This window comes from Ornithorhynchus anatinus, chromosome 3 (genome assembly GCF_004115215.2).
Source record: "Ornithorhynchus anatinus isolate Pmale09 chromosome 3, mOrnAna1.pri.v4, whole genome shotgun sequence".
NCBI lineage: Eukaryota > Metazoa > Chordata > Mammalia > Monotremata > Ornithorhynchidae > Ornithorhynchus > Ornithorhynchus anatinus.
In genome coordinates this window covers 61,685,605-61,709,260 of record NC_041730.1, presented here as the reverse complement: position 1 = coordinate 61,709,260, position 23,656 = coordinate 61,685,605, and the positions used below count along the sequence as shown (strand labels likewise).

Below are 23,656 nucleotides of genomic sequence, written 5' to 3'. Positions count from 1 at the left end.
GCTTGGAACCTTCCCACTTCCTAATTCTGGTCGAAACCAGGTAAAGCCTACTGAAGACCTCGGCACTAGCATCTCATTTCCTGCATGAAATGAGTCTTTTCTCCCTCACTACAACCCTAAAACAGATTAAAATGGCAAGGCAGTGAAGCAGAACAATAGGAGGTCCCATCCTTACTTAAATTGCCCCAATTCTCTGGATCAAGGATGTCCTTGCTGCCAAAAATCCTAGTGGCTTAGGCAACAGCCATGCCTCTGTTTGGAGGAGAGGATGGCTTCTCGGGCAGCTGCTCTAAGAACAGGAAAGCTTGTTAACAGAGTTCCCTTAACTAGGAGTCAGCAGCTGATGGCTTCAAAACCTTAAGTCAAGTCAGCTCCAACTCCCTCTCAACCCTTCCAGCTGTCTCCTAGTGTACTTTAGTAGCATAAATATCCACGGGCACACACTGGGGCTCCTCCTCCTCTCCTCCCCATTTATTGAAAATGAAGACAGAGAAAGAATATCAAACTCACAGGATCTCCAGTTCCCTTTAATGAATTCCCCCATAAATCAGTTTTTGAACTGGGGATAAAGGAGAGAGGAGAGTCCTGAAATCCTACTACATTTGACTCCAATCAACATGGACGGTAGTTGGTTCACCTAGAATGTGGAGGTTACATTACTGGCAAGTCATACATTAGGATATTTGTACTTTGAACAATGCTGCACATAAATAGAAAAAACCAGTTTCAACGAACAACTTCTCGTGCTCTATCCAGACAGGTCTGCCTCACTGCATGAATGTTTCCTAACTGTCCAACAGCATTCTCTCCAACAGATAGAAGAAAAAAGACATTATGGGAGAAGTGACTCCCTCAGTTCCTCCTTCTTCAGATAATACTAATTCTAGCATTTGTTAAGCGCTTACTATGTGCCAGGCTCTGTACTAAGCACTGGTTAATAGTCAATCCTTCAATCAATCACTGTATATTTATTGAGCACTTACTGCATGCAGCACACTGTATTACGCACTTAGGAGAGTACAAGCAATGGGGAGTATAGAGAGAGCAGAGGAAAAGGGGGGACTTGGTCTGGGAAGGCCTCCTGGAGGAGGTGAGCTTTCAGTAGGACTTTGAAGGGGGGAAGTGTGCTAGTTTGGTGGATTTGAGGGAGGGAGGGCATGCCAGGCCAGAGGTAGGACGTGGGCCAGGAGTCAAAGGAGGGACAGATGACAACGAGGCACAGTGAGGTGGTTAGCAGCACCAAAGGAGCAGAGTGTGCGAGTTGGGTTGTAGAAGAAGAGAAGGGAGGTGAGGCAAGAAGGGGCAACGTGATGGAGAGCTCTGAAGTCAACAGTGAGGAGTTTTTGACACGGAGTTTGACAGGCAACCTCTGGAGATTTTTCCTCTGCTGCCCTTCTCCTCCCCATTGCCCCGACCCGCTCCCTTTGCTCTACACCCCAACCCTGCCCCACAGCACTTCTGTATATATGTACATATTTATAGTTATTTTATTTATTTTATCGACGATGTGTATATATCTATAATTCTATTTATTCATAACGTGATATTTATTTATATCCTTTTATTTATATTTATATTTATGAGGGAGTGTGCTGGGAGGGGAGGGCTGGAAGATGGGGATTGAGACAGCAGGGAGGTTTATGGGTTGTAGGTGAGATTATCAACAGCAATAACTGCATACCCTAGTGGTTCCCTGAGGAGATTGTTGAAATGTATGCAGGTACTTGAGAGTGAAGAAGGGGCTGAGTTGGTGTGAAGGCAAGCAGCAGCTGACGTAAAAATCTGGGCCGTTGCCACCCGAGTGGATTTAGGCCCGGCTTCAGGGAAAGGGGGAAGATGAAGAAATGGCCCCTCCTCAGATGAAATAAAATGTCAGTGTGCTGCCGGACGGTCATCTTTAATCGAACATTCAGTCACCTCAAGCCTTGCCTGGAATACCACATGTGGAATACTATACACAATGAGAAATAACACATTTGGAACCTAAATCTTGGGAAAGAAAAGAGCTAGAGAAAATACAGAGATGGGTGACCAAGATGTTCAAGGAAATGGAGAAGCTTCCTTCTAAATAGAATATGAAAGGGTTAAGACCCTTCAACGTGGAAAGGCGAAAGCAACACAGTTGAGGTTTTCCTCCTCCTCCTCCTACAAACTCACTGGCCTTGATTTTGCTGACAGTATAACTCTTCTGGTTCTCTACCTGCCTCTTCAACCTTTCCTTCGCTAGTTCTTAAACGTTCTGCCTGTGGGTGTCCCTCAGTGCTCATCTCTGAGTCCTCTATTCTCAACTCAAGCTCATTTTGTCCCAGACTTCATCCACATGCATGGTTTGGGCTACAACATTACGCATCTTTCTTCTAGCCTCGAAAAGACTGTTTCATCTTCGTTTTCCCATCACTGTCAGCAAAAAAACCATATTCTCATCCCCAAAATTCAGAACTTTAGTGTCATCTCATTTCTCTGTGCATTTACCCACCACGTTCAATCATAGCAATGGAATTTACTGATGCTTATGAGGTGCACAGCACTATACTGAATGCTTGGGAGAGGACAATGTAAGACTTGGTAGACGGTACCCTGCTCACAAGCCTCCTACTAATACTAAACCTTTAATTCACCCCTTGCTCAGCCTCACAGCCCTTATGTACATGTCTGTGCTTTACCTACATTAATGTCTGTCTCCCCCGTTAGATTGTAAACTCATTGTGGGCAGGGAGCGTGTCCACCAACTCTATTATTGTACTCTCACAAGAGCTCAGTATGGTGCTCTTCACACAGTAGGTGCTCAATAAATACAATCGACTGATTCTTCCTCACTAACATTTCAGATATTATGTCTTCCTCTCTACCCTTACTACCCCCACCCTGGCTGAAGTCTTCACTTTCTGTCTGCACTAATAATAAACGATGGTATTTGTTAATCTACTACAAACAGCTTTTTTACTGGAGCAGCGTGGTGTCGTGGGAGTCAGAAGGACCTGGGTTCCAAATCCAGCTCTGCCACTTGTCTGCTGTGTGACCTTGGGCCAGTCACTTCACTGGGCCTCAGTTCCCTCATCTGTAAAATGGGGATTAAAACTGGGAGCCCCATGTGGGACAGGGACTGTGACCAACCTGATTAGCTTGTATCTACACCAGTGGTTTAGAACAGTGCTTGACACACTGTATGCATTTACCAAATATTATTATTGGTCTTCCCAACAATGGTATTTATTCAGCATCTACTGTGTATAATGTATAAAGCACTCCCTGTACTAAGAACTTGGGAGAGGACAATAAAACAGTTGGACGATAAGATCCCTGCCCTCACAACAAAGTTTACAGGCTACTGGAGGATCTTACAACCTAGGAGATAAATTCTTGGATAAGGAGACCAATGTTGAGCCTCCCTTCAAAATATCCTGCTATTGTTGTCAAGACAGAATACTGGGAGGAATTTCTTAGTATTTTTGAAATTATGCCTCTGATCTCCCTCCTCTTTATCTGTTCAAAATTTCATGAATATCATTCTTTTCATGTGTTTCTTCTACTAGGCTACCCTTGTATAATCATCTGGTGCTCCAGCAACCCACATGTCAAATTATTCAAGTGCCCCCCACCAAACCAGCATGTCCAACTATTCTTGTTAATTTCTATTCACCTCCTATTTTCCCATTCTTTCACATCACATAAATCATTTCTACACACACACACACACACATACATACGCGCACGCACGCACACACACACATCCCTTACAAACAACCTTCCCATTTCTCAAAGGCCATTCATCTCGCTATTCAAAGATGACCAAGTCAACTCCTCCTTCCTCAAAGTCAGGGGAACTGGTGAAGCCCCCTCTTCCCTCCTCTCCTCCCACCAAACGACTAAACCTCACAACCAGCTAGTTTCCAGCTAACAAAGAGCTAGTTGTAACTAAATCCATCTCGCTTTATTAGACCAAAAGTTCCAAAGGATAAAACTAAAAAATGTTATGCTCAAGGCCTTACTCCACAATTTTTTTTTTTTACAGCCCTCCTCCCCTACACTAAAAAAATGTTCTCCCTTTATCCTCCAGAGGAGGTAAACAGCAACTAATGCCTTCCTTTGACTTATCACTTGAGTTGGATCTCATCTGCGAACAGTGAAACTGTTTCCGTTATTTGGACAAAGTATGCTACTTATGCTGATTACATATCACACAAATCTCTAGGGCTTTTTTACATATCTCAAATAGAAAGAGGCTTACACAATTCTCTTAGGTCTAGAAAGCACACTTCAGAGACCTGAACTCGGTCCCTTCAGTGAGCAAGATGAAGGTAACTCCTGCTCATTCCAGCCTGAAATGAGTGGTTTATTCTTAATAAAAAACGAACTCCATAGTTCTCCAAAACTCCAGAATTCTGGAAGCACTGCCACAGGTAGGGACCATATTTATTTTAGTGCCCAGTGTTCTTCAAGAGAGAATCCACTCATTTTAAACTTAAAACATTAAATAGAACTTTTAGATTAACTTTGATGGCCATACCTTTAGTTTTCCTCATTTATGACAAACGGATATTTGTGACCCTGGCTATTTCTGGGCCCCACAAAAATAAGGGGTTTCTATTTGACACGCAGCATGGCCTAGTGGATAGAGCACGGGCCTTCAGAGTCAGAAGGACCTGGATTCTAAGCCTAGCTCTGCCACTTCAATAGTATTTTTATAGTATTTATTGAGCGCTTACTATGTGCAGAGCACTGTACTAAGCGCTTGGGATGAACAAGTCGGCAACAGATAGAGACAGTCCCTGCCCTTTGACAGGCTTACAGTCTAATCGGGGGAGACGGACAGACGAGAACAATGGCAATAAATAGAGTCAAGGGGAAGAACATCTCGTAAAAACAATGGCGACTAAATAGAATCGAGGCGATGTACAATTCATTAACAAAATAAATAGGGTGATGAAAATATATACAGTTGAGCGGACGAGTACAGTGCTGAGGGGATGGTAAGGGAGAGGGGGAGGAGCAGAGGGAAAGGGGGGAAAAGAGGGTTTAGCTGCGGAGAGGTGAAGGGGGGTGGTAGAGGGAGTAGAGGGAGAAGAGGAGCTCAGTCTGGGAAGGCCTCTTGGAGGAGGTGAGTTTTAAGTAGGGTTTTGAAGAGGGGAAGAGAATGAGTTTGGTGGAGGTGAGGAGGGAGGGCGTTCCGGGACCGCGGGAGGACATGGCCCGGGGGTCGACGGCGGGATAGGCGAGACCGAGGGACGGCGAGGAGGTGGGCGGCGGAGGAGCGGAGCGTGCGGGGTGGGCGGTAGAAAGAGAGAAGGGAGGAGAGGTAGGAAGGGGCAAGGTGATGGAGAGCCTTAAAAGCCTAGAGTGAGGAGTTTTTGTTTGCAGCGGAGGTTGATAGGCAACCACTGGAGTTGTTTAAGAAGGGGAGTGACATGCCCAGACCGTTTCTGCAGGAAGATGAGCTGGGCAGCGGAGTGAAGAATAGACCGGAGCGGGGCGAGAGAGGAGGAAGGGAGATCAGAGAGAAGGCTGACACAGTAGTCTAGCCGGGATATAACGAGAGCCCGTAGCAGTAAGGTAGCCGTCTGGGTGGAGAGGAAAGGGCGGATCTTGGCGATACTGTAGAGGTGAAACCGGCAGGTCTCGGTAACGGATAGGACGTGTGGGGTGAACGAGAGACACGAGTCAAGGATGACACCGAGATCGCGGGCCCGAGAGACGGGAAGGACGGTCGCGCCATCCACGGTGATAGAGAAGTCTGGGAGAGGACCGGGTTTGGGAGGGAAGATGAGGAGCTCAGTCTTGCTCATGTTGAGTTTTAGGTGGCGGGCCGACATCCAGGCGGAGACGTCCCGGAGGCGGGAGGAGATGCGAGCCCGAAGGGAGGGGGAGAGGACAGGGGCGGAGATGTAGATCTGCGTGTCATCTGCGTAGAGATGGTAGTCGAAGCCGTGAGAGCGAATGAGTTCACCGAGGGAGTGAGTGTTAATGGAGAACAGAAGAGGGCCAAGAACTGACCCTTGAGGAACTCCAACAGTTAAAGGATGGGAGGGGGAGGAGGCGCCAGCGAAGGAGACCGAGAATGACCGGCCAGAGAGGTAAGAGGAGAACCAGGAGAGGACGGTCACACTTGTCCATTGTGTGACCTTACACAAGTCACTTTTCTATGCCTCGGTTACCTCATCTGTAAAATGGCCATTAAGACTGTGAGCCCCATGTGGGACAAGGGCTCAATCCATCCTGATTAACTTGTACCAACCCCAATACCTGGCACATACTTAGCGCTTAAATACAATTTAAAAAAAATATCCAACTCTACATGAACCGAAAAGAAAAAAAATCCAGTTTGTCTCCTGTGGCCCCGGTGTAATCAATTTGAAGCCTCCGTCTGCTTCAGATCCAAGGGTTCAACTATGTTCTCTGTGACTCACACAGTGCTTAGTCCAATGCTATGAGCCCACTAGAGGCTCAATAAATATTAATCTGTATCAATACTGGCACTTTCAACCAACCAAGGGGTAAAGAATGAATTCGCTACACACTGGGTGGACGTCCTCTCCAACTGACAATGTAGAGAAAGACTCTCAGCACCTTGCGGTCAGAATTACATCTAATTCTATTGTAAACTCCCAAGCACTTACACAGAGTTCTGCTATCAACTGACTGATACAAGTGCAAGGAAGTTAGCACTTAGCCAGGCCAGGTCCAAAAAGAACTGCCACAGAGAGGTGCTGATTCAGGACACCAGCAAGGACAGAGTACTTAATGTAAGCCACCACTATGTCAAATCTGTTCCGTGGGTAAGCAGAAAATTACTGAAAACTTTTCCGAAACTGAAACCGAGTGTTTAACGAGTTTTTCTAATTGCCTTTTTAACACCTGGAGCTTATGTCCCAGATCCTGAAGTGGCAAAGAATTGGTGAGACAACAGGAAATGTTTCTTGGGCAGTAATCAACCTCACTGGTGGACTGACAGAGACCAGTTAACGATCTGCGTAGCCAAAGCAGATTCAAAACTTAAGGCTATCAGACCATCACTGCCTTCTCCTTCAGTATTGGTCAAGGGGGAGCCAAGTTAAGTGGGCAACCTGTCTGCAGAAGTGAACCGTTTACAGCCACCCACAGATTTCAGTCACCATCCAGGCATACGCAAGTTTGGAGTTTTGAATTTGAAATTCTGAGTCAGGGCTTGAAAACCTCATACATCTTCAGAGGAGTTCTATGACTGGGTCAATAATCTCCAAAGTACTCATCTATCAGCCGACTCTCCCCACGTTACTGCCTACCACTTCATCACTGGCATTCTAGGTGCTGTTTAGTAAAACTATAATGCTAATAAAGTTATATATGTTATGTTATTTTTTCTGTATAGAAAAAAGCTGCCCTGAGAAATGCAAATCACCTACCATATGGTTGCTGACAACTATTATTCAACCAAAGCAGCATGGCCCAGTGGAAAAAACAGGAGCCTGGGAGTCGGAAGCCCTGAATTCTAATCTCAGCTCCGCCGCATGCCTGCTGTGTGACCTTGGGCAAGTCACTTAACTTTTGAATGCCTCAGTTTCCTCACCTGTAAAACGGGGATTTATGAGTCCCCTGTGGGATACGAATTGTGTCCAACCTGATTACCTTGCATCCACCCCAGTGCTTAGAAAAAAGTGTTTGGCACACAGTAAGTGCTTAGTAAGTACGATTATTATTATGGCATTACATTTTGAAGTGATTTAGGCACCGTGTACATAGGGTCAACTTAGTCAATAAGCATGGCCCTTTCCCCCAGATTACTAATGCTTTTGACTCATTCTGCAGAGTCCGCTCAGCCCGTTTTGCTCATGGAAACATGAATACAGTGATCATTTCTTTGGTACTCTTACATTATAGTTAGCCCAAGCCAGCATGTTCCATGACAGTTATCTTTCTCAGCTGACATGTTGTATTTTGCTCCAGTCCCCAAGAGACGGGCTCTCATCAGTGGCCATGTGTTGGGGCTGCAAACGAACCAGTAAACAGTAGGGTGACTGTGGAATCAGCAAGAAAGCAGTCATCCATTCACTCAGCGTGGCTCAGTGGAAAGAGCACGGGCTTGGGAGTCCGAGGTCAGGGGTTCGAATCCTGGCTCTGTGACTTGTCAGCTGTGTGACTGTGGGCAAGTCACTTAACTTCTCTGTGCCTCAGTTCCCTCATCTGCAAAATGGGGACTGTGAGCCTCACGTGGGACAACCTGATTACCCTGTATCTACCCCAGCGCTTAGAACAGTGCTCTGCACATAGTAAGCACTTAACAAATACCAACATTAATACTGAGTACCTCCTGGGGGCTGGAGCACCGTGGGAGGAAAAAGAACAGGGCTGAAAACTGCCCGCAGGGTGTTCACCAACTAATTCAGCGGGAGCAGGAGGGAAGCAACAATTGACACAAGAAGACACATGAGGAGCAGTGTGGTCTAGTGAGTAGAGCACAGGCCTGGGAATCAAAAGGACTTGGGTTCTAGTCCCGGCTCTGCCACTCATCTGCTGGGTGTCCTTGGGGAAGTTGCTTCACTTCTCTGGGCCTCAGTTCCCTCATCTGTAAAACAGGGATTAAGACTGAGCCCCAGGAAGGACAGGGGTTGGGTCCAACCTGATTAGCTTATATTGACCCTAGGACTTGGAACAATGCCTGGCACATAGTATGTGCTTAACATATACTATTAAAAAGTAAAATCAGAAATAAAGAGCAGGTCTTCGATACTGTTTATTACTCTCCTCCCATTTGAAGCCTTACTGAAGGCACGTCTCCTCCAAGAGGCCTTCCCAGACTAAGCCCCACTTTTCCTCATCTCCCACTCCCTTCTGCACCACCCTGACTTGCTCCCTTTGCTCTTCCCCCCGTCCCCGTCCCATAGCTCTTATGTATATATCTGTATAGAGTTGCGATTTTATTTTATATTGATGTCTGTTTACTTGTATTGATGTCTGTCTCCCCCTGGCTAGACTGTGAGCTCGTTGTGGGCAGGGACTGTCTCTATTGCTGTACTTTCCAAAGTGCTTAGTACAGTGCTCTGCACACAGTAAGTGCTCAATAAATATGACTGACTGAACAAATGAACAAGGAGGGCCAGCCTCAGTCTGGCAACCACAAGAGCCGCAAATCTTTCAAAAAATCTAAACATTTGGAACCCTTGAAGGCTATTAAAGCTTCTTCCTGGTCTGGAATGGCCCCCCTCGGGTTGCGTGAGGGTGCAGTCGGCCTGCCTTAGCCCTCCGAGAGCAGAGGAGCCACTGAAGGCCACTGCTGCCTCAGTCTGTGAGCTCCCCCTCTAGACTGCAAGCTCGTTGTGGGCAGGGAATGTGTCTGTTATTCTTATACTGTACTCTCCCAAGTGCTAAGTAAGGTGCTCTGCACACAGTAAGTGCTCAATAAATACGACTGAATGGATTACCGCATCAGCTACTTCCTGCCAGGCTCTGGAAGAGAGCCATGACATCTGAGGCACGGATGACATTCTCAGGGGGATTGGCCACAAGGTACGGTGGCACTTTTCGTCGACACCACGAATCTCAAGTATTCCTAAGGGGAGTGTGCAGCTCGCCCTTAACGCTAACAGAAAAATAACTTAGTACCAAAATGACAACTGAGAAACAAAATGGGACCTTGATGCAACGGGTCGGATACTTTATAACCGACAACTCTCTCATAAAGGATTTCTTCCTGTAATCCACTTTTCATGTTGTGGCTGATCTAGTTTTAAATGACCCCGATATAGGGATTTCTGGCACTCCGGGTGGTGTCTCGTGACCATAATGCTGCATTAGCTGTGGCTATTCTATAGGTTTTCATTCTTGGCTATAGTTACTGCCATACCTTTATAAAAAGGGTAACATTTTAAAAATAAGTCTCTCTCCCTTATCCATACCTCACTTGATAAATTAGTACTTAAAGTAAACAACCAACATCTTAAACATCCTGCCTCTATTTCGGGGCACCTGTCTACACGTTAGAGCCTATCTATTTGTTTATTGCTGTAAGCATCACTACTTGACAGAGAGGATTTCAGCCCCAAAAACAACTACCGCAAGCCAAAGACGAGAGGATTACCACTCTACAGTCAGAGCACTGAGAGGAAGCCACTAAGGAATTGAATTTAGCCTGTGAGCCCATCACTGGGCAGAGACTGTCTCTATCTGTTGCCGAATTATACATTCCAAGCGCTTAGTATAGTGCCCTGCACATAGTAAGCACTCAATAAATACTAGTGAATGAATTTACTACTGGGAACCTTCCCCACTGTAGATATCGATCAGTGATTAGATGGACAAAAGAAGCAGTGTGGCCTAGTGGATTGAGCAGGGGCCTGGGAAGTCAGAAGGACCTGGGTTCCAATCCCGGCTCTGCCACTGGCCTGCTGTGTGACCTCGGACAAGTCACTTCACTTCTCTGTGCCACAGTTACCTCATCTATAAAATGGGATTAAGACTACGAGCCCCATGTAGAACATGGACTGTGTCCAACTCGATTATCTTGTATCTGTCCCAGCACTTAGTACGGTGCCTGGCAAATAGTAAACATTTTAACACGATTAAAATAAAAAAGCATTTGTTCAGATATTCTCCCACTCAATGAAAATTCCCCTTCTTCCAAGGCAAAAAAATGATAAGAAAGTAGAATGTTTTCATCTGCACCACTGCTACCTGTCACATATTCTTTAAAGTGAACTCCCTGGTGTTCACTTTATATATTTTGAACACAATAAACATGCTAATAGCCAGTTGCCAGTCTCCAAGCCCACCCACCTTCCTCTCCCCCGCCTTGGCATTAGGCTTTCCCTAGTCTACCCTTAGCTGCTGAGAAAGAGTCCCCAAGAAAAAGCTTTCTTACCATGGCACGAACAGGGAATGCCTGGACTGACTGGAGGGCAGCAGCCAACTGCAAACCCCAAAAGATAACTCCAGAAAGATGCGGCTTTTAAAAGGGCATTCTGCACCTACCTCCTCCTGGTTTTTGTTATTGTCAGAGACAGATTTTAAAGATATTCCACAGTGACAGTCACCTGGCTATCAGGATACAGTGTAACAACTTAATCATGGAGGATTTCAAAACCAGTAATTGGGATCTAATAATTATCTGATTTTCTGGTTTTAGAAGTACAATTCCCTGCAGGAATCAATGACAACCAATAGCAACCGGCAAAACTGTAACTGACCAAAATTTAAGCCTAAAGTGGATAAAGGGTTTTTGCTTTTTTGTTTTTTTTCTTTTAATAGTACTTGTTCAGCACTTATTATAAATCAGTCCCTCTATTAAGCACTAGGGTAGATACGAGAATCAGAATGAGCTCAGTTCCTGTCCCATAGGGGGCTCCGAATCGAAGTCAGAGGGAGGATTTAATCTCCATTTTACAGATGAGGTAAGTGAGGCACAGAACTGTTAAGTGACTTGCCCAAGGTCACAAGGCAGACAAGTGGCAGGACCAGAATTAGAACCCAGGTCCTCCGACTCCCAGGCCTGTGTGTTTTCCATTAGGCCACAGTACTTATAATAACAATAATAATGGTATTTGTTAGGCACTTACTATGTGACAAGCACCATTCTAAGAGCTGGAGTAGTTACAAGATAATCAGGTTGTCCCAAGTGGGGCAGACATAATCCTTATTTTCCAGATGAGATAACTGAGGCACAGAGAAGTGAAGTGGCTTGCCCAAGGTCACACAGCAGACAAGTGGCAGAGCTGGGATCAGAACCCATATCCTCTAACTCCCAAGCCCATGCTCTTTCCACAAAGCCTGCTGCTTCTCTTAACTAACTTCATCCGGGGGGTACACAGCATATTTTGAGACAAACATTATCAAAGAAGGATGTTCCCAAAAACAAAACAACACAAGCTCTCCCACGACCACTAGCTTCAGATCTTATTTTTTTATCGAACTGCTATCCTATCCCATTTTCAAATGAGAGGTTCCTCTGATAGTCTAAAACTTCCGATTTGGTGATTTCACATATCAGTAGTCCAGGGGCAAACCAGAAGCGGATGAAAGCTTGATTTCAATTGATGGGATTAATCATTCAGTGTACTATACACTTCAGGTGTGCAGAGCACTGGACTAAGCGCTTGAGAGAGTACGATATGACAGACTGCACTGCATTTAGACTAGTTGCTTTTATTATTAATAAGCGCCGTCGAGTCATTTCCGATTCATAGCGACTCCATGGATATACTTTCTCAGAACGTCCTGTCCTCTGCCATAATCCGCAACCTTTCTAATGGTCCTTCCACTAGTTGCTTACGAATGGAAAATACAAATAAGGGAATTCAATGCTTTACACGAAAGATGAGGGGCTGGATCCACCATGAACCGGTGAGATATGACACTGACTTCCCTTTTTGCCTCAAGCCACTTAGAAGTTGTAGTGGGTGGTACAAGCAACATCTTGCTGAAAGCCAGATGCTGAGTCTCAAAGAATCTTTCTTTTTTGAGCAAATTACTACATAAGCAAGATCTTAGTTCTGGAAAAAGTTGCCGTTACTTGTTCCATAATAGCATAATTATGTAGGTTACCTTAGAGCTGAATGGAAAAATGAGTAACCTATTTTCAATTCTTGTCTCTATACAAAAACATCCATTTACTGAAATGAGGGGACGGCTACCTTAAAAATATCTGCTTTTCTGAGGTGCTGCTTGGATTTGAGATGATGGATCCTAGCCGCAGGCTTTAGCTCTAAAATCGAGCTGTTCTAACTACAGCCCTATATTCGACAGGCCGCAGACTTAAGGCCCAAGGTCTCCAGGCGTAGTCCAGTGACTCGAGGTCAAAGAGATCCAGAGGAGTTTGGTGCGGCAAAAGAGAAAAGCGTGCAGCTTCCCAGTTCATCTGCTCGGGTCCACCCCGAGCCACAGAGCTCCCAGCTAAGAGCCGTGTGGATAACTGAGCAGCAGTAAGAGTGGGCGGCTGTAGTTTCATCGATATTCAAGCACCCGATAGAGTGGGAGTGGGGGAGGCTCTAAACAAGGGACGGGATAATAAAGACGACAAGAGGTGCAGCATGGCCTTGTGGGTTCAGCATGGGCCTGTTCGTCAGGAGGATCTGGGTTCTAGTCCTAGCTCTGCCCCTCATCTGCTGTGTGACCTTGGGCAAGTCACTTCGCTGCTCCGGGCCTCAGTTACCTCATCTATAAAACGGTGGTTAAGTGAGTCCCCTGTGGGACACGGACCGTTTCCAGACTGACTAGATTGTATCTACCCTGGCACTTAGTACAGTGCACAGAATAGTAAGCACTTAATACCATAAAATAAAAAAGAGGAGGGACAGCATTCATTCGATGGTATTTATTGAGCGCTTACTATTTGCAGAGCATTGTACTAAGCGCTTGGAATAAGCTCGAGTAGAAGGGGAAGCTAAAGGAATCTGAGCATAAACCAACTTACTCACTCTAACTTGAGCTCGTCTATCTCACCACTGACCCCTTGCCCAGGTCCTTCCTCTGGCCGGGAACATCTTCCCCTCAGTATAAGACTGACCGCTAATCTCCCCACCTTCAGAGCCTTCTGAAAATCACAACTCCTCCAAGAGGCCTTCCCTGATTAAGTCCTCTTTCCCTCTATTCCCTCTCCCTTCTGTGTCACCTATGCACTTGGACCTGGACCCTCTTGGATCTGGACCCTTTAAGCACTTGGTATGAATGCCACCCTCAGCCCCAGAGTAGTTAGGTACATGTACCTGTCTATTATTTATGCGTTTATACTGATTTCTGTCTCCTCCTCTAGACCGTAAGCTTCCTGGGAGAAGGGAAGGTAGCTACCAACTCCACTGTGCTGTCCTCTCCCAAGAGCTCAGTGCAGTGCTCTGCACATGGCAAGCCCTCAATAAATTCCACTGATTGACTGACGGAGGTCAGGAGGAATGTTGCTACGGGCAGATGGATCCGTCAACTCCTTTAGAAGCACCTCGGAAAAACTGTCTAGATTTGGATCAGACTGGCGTAGGTAAGGGGGTAGGTAGCCCCTGGCAAAACACTACTGCTCTGGCACCACCCCCAGATCCACAAAATTCCTGTAGGATTCTAAGTCCCAAGAGTGAGGAGGGACGACGGGGCTTGTGAGACGGCTGGTGTTGTGTGAGCGGCTTCACTCCTACTAGAAGGGAGGATGGCGGCCCCTTGGGGGTTCACCTTGGATCAGGCTGGCCCTCAGACTCTCGCCCTGGCAGAGCTTTACTGCGATACACAAACGAGTCCCACGGTGGGTTGAATTTGGAAAGCCTTATGCTGAAATAAAAGCTGTTACATTTATGAGAATCAGAATAGCTTTGCCTCCCAGCCCACCGCTGATATCGTAAGCCCCAAAAATAAACCCGGAGTGATGATGGCTCCCCACGGCTTCTACCATGGCAGGATCTAGTACTACTGGGACGTGCGTGGCCCGAGGCTGGGGCTTATGATAAGACGCTAAATAAGAAGCCAAAAGGCCTTAAGCACTGCACTGTATGAACCGGTGGTAGCACTTGAATGCCCACTATGTACCTAAGCACATGAGAAGTACCAGGCAAGAGCGAGACACTTTTTTTACCCAAGGAGTATATGCTAACAGGGGAGGAGGATGTAAAAATAATTACCGTCAGAATAATCAAAATAAATTAATACCTAAGTGCTGACGGGTACGAATGATGTACATAAGTGCTAGAAATAGCTGCTGGTTTTATGATAATAATAATAATAATAATGGTGTCTTAGGCACTGACTATGTGCCAAACACCGTATTAAGTGCTGAGGTAGATACAAGATGATCAGGTCCTCCATGGGACTCACGGGAGGAGGGAGAACAGATATTGACTCTCCATTTTACAGATACGGCACAGAGAAGTTGAGTGACTTGCCCAAGGTCACAAAGCAGGTAAATGGCAGTCAGAATTAGGTCCCAGGACCCAGATCTTTCCACTATGCCCCACTGCTTCGTATGATTTGAGATGCTGGGAATTCATCAGGGAATGATGTTGGAGGAGATGGGTTTTTAGAAGGGCTCTGAACAGAGGAGAGGGGAGCTGTGGCCTGACAGATCTGGGGAGGTTGTGAGTTCCAAGCCGGGGAAACGGGCTAAGCGAGGGGGTGGGATGGGGAGAGTCGAGAACGAGTGAAAGTTGGGTTAGCTTCATGGGAACCCAAAGGGCGGGTTGGGGATGGGTAAGTGAAAAGAGCAGCTATATAAGGGAGTATGAGCTAGCGGAGGACCTTGAATCCAAACTGCCAAATTCTGCTTGATGCAGAGGGACACGGGGAGCTAGTGGGAGGAACTGGCAGAGCTGAGAGATGGGTGCTGAGCTATACGGTCACCCATTTAAAAGCATTCCTTCGCCACGCTACATTTAATGGGGCCTTTTAAGAAAACTGTTACGTGTCAATCCTCACAGAGTCGATCAATCGGCGGTATTTAATCAGCGCTCACTGTGTGCAGAGCACTCCACTAAGGGCTTGGGAGGGTACAATACAATCACGTTGGTAGCCATGATCCCTGCCCACAAGGAATTTACAGTCAAGAAGAGACAGACATTAAAATAAAGCAACAGATAGGCTAAAGGGGAGAACATCAAGGACGTGTACAAGAGTGTTGGGGTGGGGATGGGGGGGAAGAACATCAAGTGCAGATGGCGTACACAGCCAAGAGGATAGGCAATACAAAACAGTCTACTACTAGGCTACCGCGGAAGAGCCACCTTCAAAACCATCCAAGAGATCACCGGGATATCAGGGATGTTTGGAATACAGCTTTGGGAATCAGAGAGAGATTGTACCCTAGCCATTTTGTATCAGTAATGGGTCCAAGCAACAACCCGTCTTGATCGGAGAAGTGACTTCACACAGAGGGAGTTGCAGTCCCCAAAACACTTCAGTGTAATTGCAGTACCTATTGTAGCCTTAAATCCTTGTTGGCCTTGGAGGGAAAAGTTTCTAAGTACTCGATGCACAGTGATAAACGTGCTGATTTGAGAAGAGTCTGCCTGTGTAAAGGTAAACTCAAATGCAGACAGGATAACCACAGTGAATATTTGTTCTCAGTAATGAAAAGAAAATAACTCTATTTTCCTAGAATTTCAGTCTCCACCCAGCTTTCCCTCCACGCACTTCACGACAATGCAGTACCTTTTGATGATATGTCATTTTAGAAAATGCTGAGGGTTTGCAATTTCTCAAAGCAACAACATCTTAGTAACAAGCAACTTATGTTAGCATCTTTGGTCAACATCTCATCTCTCTCCATTATTAACTAAGGCAACCTAAACAGAAACCAGATTGAAATCCACTTTTGGAATGGGTGTTGCGCTTAGCCGAGCTTTAGCACAATTTCATCCTTCTGTGAAACCTATGTTAATTTGCTGATAATCGGATTTGATCTCCGCATGGTGAAGTCGTTTGCAAATGAATGAAGTATAAGAAAAGGAGCCCTAGCTTTTTAAACCATCGTATTTATCGAGTGCTGTGTGCAGAGCACTGTGCTAAGCCCTTGGGAGAGTACATAGACTGTAACGGAGTTGGTAGACTCATCCCCTGCCCACAGTGAGCTTCCAAGAGGAGAAATTAAAAAGCCACCCTCGGTAGCTTCTGTAGTACTACTGGTTTCTCCCAGCCCGGTCGTTTTCCAAAATGACCGGCGGTGGGGGAAATAAAAAAGTAGGATTGGTAGGTCTTCTCCCCTCTTCCCTTTCCCTCCCTTCTCGGTCAAGCTGCGGAGAGGGTCGGTCTTACTTTCCACTTCCTCTACTTTCTTCCCATATATCTCCTCCACTGATAGGTTGCCCTCCTTCATTAATCTTCACCTGTAAATGATGCAGCGAAGACGTTTCCAACTGGTTAACTTGACAAACTTTGTGGGCTGGTTGCGGACTGCCTTCCAAAGCAACAGCAGAAGGATCAACAGGCCGAGACGGGCAAGCTCGGGTGGGGAGTAGGCCAGGAAGCAAGCGGGCAGACATCTCCATAAACAACAGACCATGGAAACAGGGGTCATGACGGGTAAGCAAGGCGGACTACACGTGCCTTTAAGCCGGTGCCACATTTAGGGCACTTGCTCTCTCAGAGTTGCAGTAACATCTTCTGATAGAAGATAACATCCACATAGGGTTGTAAGCACCACCTCTGTGATTCTATTGTTCGTAAGAATGCTCCTTCCTCCTCTGGCATTTTCTTTTTTTAAAAAAACTCCACAACAAAAACCTTTCTGGGGAGGGTCACGCAGCCAAGATTGGAAACTGACAACTTTTTGGTCTCACCACGTTCCTTTCTGCCACCACAAGGCCCTGTGGGCTGTGGGAAACTAACCCACTTGCATTCAATTCCACCTTTACCGAGAAGAGCTTCCCACGTAGGAGCTGAAAATTAAACATGTTTGTTTCGCTTTAGTAGTTCGACAGCAACCGTTCTGACAAAAGAAGGAAGACGACAGCAGGAAAGAAAACGCAAGGAGCAAGTGAATTACATTTTAGAATCAAGTTCAGCAGTTTAAAAAAACTCAATTATACGGTGTAAGTTTGGTGATCCCCAAAAAAGACTACAACCAGTGTTCTAAAACCTTGAACCAAAGGCGTGATGAGTCAATTCGTTTAAAAAAAATAATAAAAGATGAAAGCAATTTGGAGATATCGCTTCATTTGCCAGACATATAGGAAGCTTGAAACCCTAAGAGTTGAACGTATTTATCATCTTCCAAAGTCTCTGGAAACGTTAATCGACCGTGACCTGACAAAGGCATAGTACCCTTAATTAAGAGGTGCGTTCAGATACGGAATCACATAGAGGTTAGTAATCCGAAATTCCCGTACCCAACTCAGACTTCAGCCATCTAGCTTGGTTTACAAAACTAGCTGGGCCTTCCGAACGATCAAACCTCAAACTGTCAAAAGATACGACATTCATTTTAGTAAGCGGGAGCGCTAGGTGTAAGTTTAAGGTACCGGCGAGACCAGGCAAATGATCGAGGCCAAGGAAGTTTTTTTAAAAGAGTTAACTAGAACACTACGTCCCGAGAGCAACACATTAAATGACAGTGCAAAGCCTTGCATTAATCTTTGGCCCAAAGTCTTAAAATTCAGAATCGAAATTGAAAAACCAACACGACACCGTTATCCCCACTTTCTGAACTTGTATTAAGTCAACTTTAAAAAACGTCTCTAAAATCAGAGTAAATATGAAGACAAACAGTGGAAAATGGCCCGATGATATTTCTTTTAAGAACCTCACTTTATATGGGCCTTTAAATTTTGATTTATTCAAGAAACACACTTGACAAACTCTTCAAAGGGAACTTGATTTTGATGCGCTTGCTCACGATTCCCCCCGACCACCACCCGCCCAAAGGGAAAATGAGACTAGAACCTATAGGTGAAGAATTAAGTTTTAAATGTTTCTTTTGATACTAGAAGGCGGGCGCCATATAACACCGTCAGTGACAATGTGGCTATTGGATTCCTCCGGAAACTCAGAAAATACCAGCCGCTTGGCCAAGGTTAGTCTGTTTATAAAGCGATTGATGTTCGGAGACATCCCAGTGCCCCAGAGTTTCCTGAATTGTACCCACTGTGCCTACGCTGTCCAAATATCCGCCTCCAGGTAGCACTGAAAGACTGGGAATCCACCAACTCTGGGTCTTTTTTCAAGAGGGCCTGCTTAACCCTCAAGTGGTGCTCTGCTGCAGAAAGTGGCATCTTAGGTACCGTCCTTCTCAGGAGCGCGCGGCACCGCACCGAGAGGAGGCGGCTGACTCAAGTCCCCGCTGCAGGTTGTCAGGCACCCGATGACACCACACCACAAGCGCCTAAACCCAACTGGAATGAGGATTTATTCCTCACGAGAAGGCCGGCGCTGGATAAAATGCTTCCGCTGGGATTCTCGTCCCCCTGGGAGGGCCCCACCATTCGCTCAGACAGAAAAGTGATGGGGAGAGGGAAGGGGGCACCTAAAAGGCAAAGAACTTTGGGGAAACTGGAGTTGGACCCCTGAAGGTTTGCACCCTTCCCTACGCCACGGCTCGAATTCCTGGCCCTGGAAACCGAGCTGTTTGGGGGGCAGGGGGGAAAATGGGGATGTGCCCCTTCCCGCGTCCCGGGGCTGGCGGTCCCTGTGGAGCTGAAGGGAAGGTAGGAAGATGGGGAGGCGACGGGAGGGGAGGAAAGCCTCCCGGCCCGAGGCAGAGCAGGTCACCGGGCAGGGGGTCACCGGGCACACGGGGCAAGATACAGGGGACAAAATACAGGGGGCAAAACACAGGAGGCAGGGGCACCGGCCACGGAGTGGGACATAGGGAGGACACGGGGGCAAGACACAGGGGGCGGGGCACTGGCCATGAAGTGGGACACAGGGGGCAAGACACGGGGGGGAGACATGGGGGGGGAGACACGGGGGGGAAGAAGACACGGGAGGGGAGAAGACACGGGGGGGGAGAAGACACGGGGGGGGGAAGAAGACACGGGGGGGGGAAGAAGACACGGGGGGGGGAAGAAGACACGGTGGGGGGAAGAAGACGGGGGGGGGGAAGAAGACGGGGGGGGGGGGAAGACACGGGGGGGAAGACGACACGGGGGAGAAGACGACACGGGGAGAAGACGACACGGGGAGAAGACGACACGGGGGGGAAGACGACACGGGGGGGAAGACGACACGGGGGGGAAGAAGACACGGGGGGGAAGAAGACACGGGGGGGAAGACGACACGGGGGGGAAGACGACACGGGGGGGAAGAAGACACGGGGGGGAAGAAGACACGGGGGGGAAGAAGACACGGGGGGGAAGAAGACACGGGGGGGTGAGGTACCAGCCATGAAGTGGGACATAGGGAGGCCACAGGGGGGCAAGACACGGGGGGGAGGGAGACACGGGGGGGGAAGACACGTGGGGGGAAGACACGGGGGGGAAGACACGGGGGAAGGGGCACCAGCCATAGAGTGGGACATAAGGAGGACACGGGGGGGAAGACACGGGGGGCAAGGGCACTGGCCATGCAGTGGGACCCAGGGGGCAGGAGCCAGGGGGCAAGACCCGGGGGCAGGGGCACCAGCCACGAAGCGGGACCCAGGGGGGCAGGACACGGGGGAGTAGACCCGGGGGGCAGGGGCACCGGCCACGGAGCGGCACGCAGAGGGCAGAGAGGGGGCCCGGCGGAGAAGAGGAGGAGCAGGAGGAGGAGGAAGAGGAGGAGGAGGACGGGGACGCCCGAGGGGATGTCGGTCGGGGCCGGGAGGCCGAGCCCCCCGAGGCCCGGGACCCCCTCGGCTCCGCGCTGCCGGCCGAGCCTCACCTGGGCCCGCCGCTCCTGCGGGACGGGACGAGACGGGGCGGGGCGGTGCGGGGCGGTGCGGGGCGGCCGGTCCTGCGCGGGCCGGGAGGGAGCGGGCCCGAGCGGCCCCGGAGCCTGCAGGCCGCACACCCCCGCCGGGAGCAGCAGCGGCGGCGGCGGCAGGAGCACGAGGACGACGAGGACGAGGACGACGACGACGACGAGGAGGAGGAGGAGGAAGGTGCGGGGGTGAGCGCGGGGTGGGTGCGGGTCCCGGCCGGCGTCCGCGCCGCCCGGAGAAAATGTCAGCAGAGGCCGTTGGGCTCCGCGCCTCACTTCCGCCCGGCACCACCGAGCCCGCCCGCCCGCGCGGCTAGAGCGCCGCCCGCGCCCCCGCACGCACGGGCTAGAGCGCCGCCCGCGCCCCCGCCCGCGGGGAGGCGGGGAGGAGGGGAGGCGCGCCGGCCGCGGACGGAGGCCCGCAGCGCCCCCTGCCGGCTCCCCCGGCCGCGCTCCTCCCACTGCAGCGCCCCGGCTCTGCCCCCCGCCCCTCCGTCCGGGGCCCGGCCCGCAGGCGGAGAGGAAAGGACCGGCCGGGGGAAACGCTCAGCGCAGGGCTCCGCACCCCCCAAAGCCTCCGTCCGCACGATGCAGCCGATGAAACCGAGGGCATGCCACCGGCTGGGAGAGGGATGAGGCCCCGGCGGCCTCAGCAGGGATAATAAGGAAGGCGTGGGTTAAGCGCTGACCATGTGCAGAGCGCTGTTCTCAGCGCTGGAGAGGACACAAGCTGCCCGTTTGACAGACGAGGGGACTGAGGCCCAGAGAAGCGAAGTGACTGGCCCACAGTCCCCCAGCTGGCAGATGGCGGAGCCGGGATTAGAACCCATCACCTCTGGCTCCCAAGCCCGGGCTCTTTCCACTGAGCTGTTGGTATGTGCTAAGCGCTTACTGTGTGCAGAGCGCTGTTCTAAGCGCTGGGGAACATTCAGGGTCATCAGGTTGTCCCACGTGAGGCTCACAGTCTTCATCCCCATTTGACAGACGAGGGGACTGAGGCCCAGAGCAGCAAAGTGACTTGCCCACAGTCACCCAGCTGGCAGATGGCGGAGCCGGGATTAGAACCCATCACCTCTGGCTCCCAAGCCCGGGCTCTTTCCACTAAGCTGTTGGTATTTGTTAAGCGCTTACTCTGTGCAGAACACTGCTCTAAGTGCTGGGGGAGATCCAGGATCATCAGGTTGTCCCACGTGAGGCTCACAGTCTTCATCCCCATTTTACAGATGAGGGAACTGAGGCCCAGAGAAGCAAAGTGACTTGCCCACAGTCATCCAGCTGACAAGGGGCAGAGTGGGGATTCGAACCCATGACCTCTGACTCCCAAGCCCGGGCTCTTTCACTGAGCCATGCTGCAAAGTGCTTACCATGTGCAGAGCGCTGTTCTCAGCGCTGGAGAGGACACAAGGTGATCATTTGACAGATGGGCTCGTGCCCATTTTGCAGATGAGGGGACTGAGGCCCAGAGAAGCAAAGTGACTTGCCCACAGTCACCCAGCTGGCAGATGGCAGAGCCGGGATTAGAACCCATGACCTCTGACTCCCAAGCCCGGGCTCTTTCCACTGAGCTGTTGGTATTTGTTAAGCGCTTACTGTGTGCAGAGCACTGTTCTAAGCGCTGGGGGAGATACAGGGTCATCAGGTTGTCCCACGTGAGACTCACAGTCTTCATCCCCATTTTACAGATGAGAGAACTGAGGCCCAGAGAAGCAAAGTGACTTGCCCACAGTCACCCAGCTGACAAGGGGCAGAGGCAGGATTCGAACCCATGACCTCTGGCTCCCTAGCCCGGGCTTTTTCACTGAGCCATGCTGCAAAGCGCTTACTATGTGCAGAGCACTGTTCTAAGCGCAAGGGTAGATACAGGGTAATCAGGTTGTCCCGCATGAGGTGCACAGTCTTCTTCATCCCCATTTAACAGATGAGGGAACTGAGGCCCAGAGAAATGAAGTGACTTGCCCACAGTCACCCAGCTGACAAGTGGCAGAGCCGGGACTCAAACCCATAACCTCTGGCTCCCAAGCCCGGCCTCTTTCCACTGAGTCACGCTGCTTCTACAGAGAATCGTCCCACTTTTGGGATGGGGATGGGGATGGGAATGGGGATGGGGTCGCTCTGGAAGGTTTGATCCTTCACAACCTTCTCCACATGGTCCCTGTTAGCTCCGTTGCCCAACTGTAACGCGGCCCAGTCCATCGAGCCCAGGCCTGGGAATCAGAAGGTCGTGGGTTCCAATCCCCGTGCCGCCACCCATCTGCCCTGTGACCTTGGGCAACTCACTCCACTTCTCTGGGTCTCAGTGACCTCATCTGGAAAATGGGGATTAAGACTCTGAGCCCTGTGGCGGATGGGGATCGTGTCCGACCTGATGACCTTGCATCAACCCCAGCGTTTAGAACGGTGCCTTGTGTGTAATAAGCGCTTAACAAATACCATCATTTTAGAGAAGCAGAGTGGTTTAGCGGAAGGAGCCTGGGCTTAGAAGTCGGAGGTCGTGGGTTCTAATCCCCACTCCGCCGTCTTTCAGCTGTGTGACTCTGGGCAAGGCACTTCACTTCTCTGGGTCTCAGTGACCTCATCTGGAAAATGGGGATTAAGACTCTGAGCCCTGTGGCGGACGGGGATCGTGTCCGACCTGATGACCTTGTATTGATCCCAGCGCTTAGAACGGTGCCTGGTACCTATTAAACCCTTAACAAATACCATCATTTTAGAGAAGCAGTGTGGCTTAGTGGAAGGAGTGTGGGCTTAGGAGTCAGAGGTCATGGGTTCTAATCCCCGCTCCGCCATCTATCAGCTGTGTGACTTTGGGCAAGTCACTTCACTTCTCTGGGCCTCAGCGACCTCATCTGGAAAATGGGGATGAAGATGGTGAGCCCCACGTGGGACAACTTCATGACCTGGTATCAACCCTAGCGCTTTGAACAGTGTTTTCACACAGTAAGCGCTTAACAAATCCATGATTATCATTATTTATTATTGTACTTTCCCAGCGCTTAGTCCAGCCACAGTAATTGCTCAATAAATACAATCGACTGTATTGGATAATGACCTGGAATGCGTCACCTGGAGATTTTTCAAGAGGTGGGGAACCACCACTGGTTCATTCATTCATTCGATAGTATTTATTGAGCACTTACTATGTGCAGAGCACTGTACTAAGTGCTTGGAATGTACGAATCGGCACTGGTTGCAGGATGAGGTACGAGTAGCGGAATTGTGCCCGAGTTGGAATGAACCATTTTCCCTGCCCAAGCTCAGGGCCCTTACAGGTTAGGCCCAATTTTACTTGAACCCATTGATTCAGTTATTGGTTGCCAATAACAATAACTATGGTGTGTGTTAAAGCGCTTACTGTACTGAGCGCTGGAGGGGGATACAGACAGAT

General features: G+C 49.0%; 1 protein-coding gene across 3 annotated transcripts in view; it reads right to left on the bottom strand.

Annotated features, from left to right (window-relative positions):
- The window catches only part of C3H18orf25 (chromosome 3 C18orf25 homolog), a 99,176-nt gene extending 78,627 nt beyond the window's left edge, over positions 1-20,549 (bottom strand). For all 3 annotated transcript variants that reach the window (XM_029059204.2, XM_029059206.2, XM_029059205.2), the window contains exon 1: positions 20,233-20,549. The gene's annotated coding sequence lies outside the window, so the exon portion shown is untranslated. The remainder of the gene's footprint in view (positions 1-20,232) is intronic.
- Between the last annotated feature and the right edge of the window lie 3,107 nt (positions 20,550-23,656).